The sequence below is a fragment of the Morone saxatilis genome, unplaced genomic scaffold (assembly GCF_004916995.1).
Source record: "Morone saxatilis isolate NCDOM2014 unplaced genomic scaffold, NCSU_SB_2.0 Contig14, whole genome shotgun sequence".
NCBI classification, from domain to species: Eukaryota; Metazoa; Chordata; class Actinopteri; family Moronidae; genus Morone; species Morone saxatilis.
Genome location: NW_023339696.1, coordinates 22,818,209 through 22,821,343, shown reverse-complemented (window position 1 = coordinate 22,821,343; position 3,135 = coordinate 22,818,209). Strand labels below are relative to the sequence as shown.

The window sequence follows — 3,135 nt, the reverse complement described above, 5'->3', positions numbered from 1 at the left end:
ATTTAAGAATATTTGGCTTGTTCTTGCAGTGTAATTGGTATAAACAAATAAAAATCAGCTCATTTTCAAGTTGAGCAACGCTGGTATATATACTGTACATGTGTGTTCCTGACCCTTACATTCAGGACTCCGAGCCGTCTTTCTAGCTGGCAAACCCCGACATTATGATAATGACAACCTTACAAACCTCAGCAAGCAACCAGCTACAAAGCTCTAAAAATACCAACCGCCCCAAGCGTACAGCTGTTTCCAGGATCAGCTCTTCTTATAGAAACCATCAGCAGCCCCACCACAGACGCTGTCTCCAGGTCTGTCCTTACAGTAAAAGCAGCACTGCTAATTTGTGAATACGGAGCTATTCTGGTCCACCGGGGGCCCTGAGAGCGAAGGGTGGATGGCGCGGAGGGACTGAAGGCCCACGGTCCCTAACACGGTGAATGCTATCTTTGTAGCTTCATCGTAAGCAGCAGTTAAAGGCCTGAGATCACCCGGGGGGGGGGGGGGGGGGACTTGGTGACTACAGAGATCTGTCAACTTCACTGTCATCAGTCGAGGTTCTCGCAGGATTACTGACGGTGACGGACGATCAGAACTGACCTGGAAGCGCGGCAGGTCCGAGGGCTTGAAGTCGTTGGGCGAGCAGCCGCACCAGTCCACGATGTGCTTGTACTGGCATTTGCATCCCAGTTTGCGGTTCCAGTTGGTGAGCCTCAGGTTGTTGTCCACCATGGTCTCACAGTGGGCGCTGTTCTCCAGCACGGTGTGGAAAAATGACTGCAACACACACAAGACACACAACTTTATATATACACATTTATAGAATAACCTCAATAAAGTATCTATTCTAAAATACCTCATATCATTAACTGATTAATAATGATTCCTTTGACTGACTGATTAAGTGTCTTGATGTCTCCTTATGTTTTTGTTTTAGATTAGTTTGAGATATTCTTTATGGTTTATAGACACTTCCTGAGGTTGTTTTAAAGTAATATTTAGGTTTTTCAATAGTTTTTTTTCCTGCTTTAATAAAACAAAACTGTTTCACCTCAAAAAATAGGTTTTCAAATCCGAAGTGCAAATGCATCCAAGAGGCCTTCGATACGGATTGACATCTGATTGCTGAGACGCATTTTTGAGCCAAATGTTGAAAATGTGTAGAATGCTTCAAACTGCAGTTTGTGAAAGTATCCTCGACTGGTTCCACTGTGGTAATGGTATAACTACACTGAAGTCAGAAGGGATGCTGAACACTGAAACTAATGTTTGTCTGACCAGCAGCAGTCCAGGAAAGAGCACAGATGAATAACTTGCTCTCCTCTGGGGGTCAGACTCTGTATCTGTACAGAGAGTCTGAAGGGTTACTTCAGTGCTTGTGTTCGTTACCTCAGCAGGCAGCAGTGTGTAGGCGTAGAAGCGCTTCATGCTGCTGACCAGCTCGTCTCGGGAGTTGACCACATAGTCCACGAAGGGCCGGTTGACCAAGAACCAATCGGAGCCTCCGTCCACCGCAACACCCTCCGGGATCTTGCGGTCCCCGAGACGCCACATGTGGGTGTCGCACTCGTAGAAGAGACGGTCCAGACCCTGCTTACGGATAAAACTGAGAGTACACGACACACTGTTACACTGCACAGAGAGAGTTTGTTTAAAACCAGACTCAGGTTGATAAAATATTGTTTTAAGAACCATCTGAGACACCTGGACTAACCAGGAAATGTGTAACTTTTATAGGCTTGCTTGAAAAAAACAAATCAAACAATCAGAAAGGTTGTTTGACTAATTAATTAATCAACTAATTGTTCAGAATTTAAAAGGTCAGATCTTATTTGGACGTTGTCAAATCAGATCTGAGTCACATTTGTGTCAGTTCGACAGTCTGAACGTGGTCTAAAAAAAGCTCATCCTGAAGGCTCAAACACGCCGGCGCCGAACAGCATGCGTCACAACAGACCCTATTACTTTCTATGTGTAGCCCTCACACTGACAGCGTGACAAATGAATTATAAATGGCATAAAAAGACTTTACCTGGTGAGGCTGTGTATCGATATGTATCACGATAAAGTGGTAACGATTCCATAGATTTTTAGATTTTTAACACACCATCATGTGCATAAAATCTGTACGTTTAAATGCTGCTATCTAACAGTCGGAGGGTTAAACACAAATATTGAGTGTTTTTGAGAATCGATACAACAGAACAAAACAAAATAACTGTGATACGAAATTTCTGATAATTACTGACACCCCTATTACCTGGTGGGTCATAGCTCTGGAGATCTGCTCTTCAGGTGAGTTTAAGTAGTGGCGTCCACACATTTTACAGTACAATCAATTTTGGTATGGAGAGAAAGAAACACACAGAGAGACACAGACTGAGACACTCTCTCTCTTACCGTGCGTTGTCTCTGCCGTGAGATTTGATGAAGTTCATGTTGCGGTACTTGGACAGGAAAGCCACCAGCTGCTCGTTGGTCCTGAAGGGAGACAGCAGCTGTCAATCATCTACTCAGACAGTCAGATCTGACACAGAAACCCGCCTCCAGCGTCGTCTACAGGTGGATATATTGTTGTTTCAGTCAACAACTATGGGATGGAGTTCCCAGAAGACTATGGTGAGGCCCTGATTTCTCCTCTAGGTTCACATTGTTGGGTTACAGCAGGGGGCGGAGCCAGATGAAAATATTCAGGGATTAGGCCAAACTTAGACCATTTTCCCACTTAACAGCAGCCAGTTTCAAGCAAGTTCAGACAATAAATTGTCTAAAAATCTGTAATAACAGTTTTCCAGGTAAACAAACCCTGCCGGCCCGGGGGCCATTTTCGGCCCTCCATCTCCCTCCCTCCGACCCGCAACATGATGATAAAGACATAATTTAATCTGGCCCACGAGATTATTATTTTGGACTTTGTTGTTTCCTATTAATTCTAACAACTATTTCATATACAATTTAAATAAAAAACAGAATTGTAGTTAAAAATTAAACTTCGTTCGGGCGCCCGGTTAGTCAGTAGAGCTGGCGACCCATGTACGGAGCAGCTGCAGCAGCCCGGGTTCGAATCCGGCCTGCGGCCTTTGGCTGCGTGTCATCCCCTCTTTCTCTACCCACCTTTCCTGTCAATCTACAGCTGTC

The 3,135-nt window shown here is 44.5% G+C and overlaps 1 pseudogene; it reads right to left on the bottom strand.

Moving 5' to 3' along the window:
- Positions 1-3,135, bottom strand: part of LOC118322580 — a 22,474-nt pseudogene that overhangs the window by 6,250 nt on the left and 13,089 nt on the right.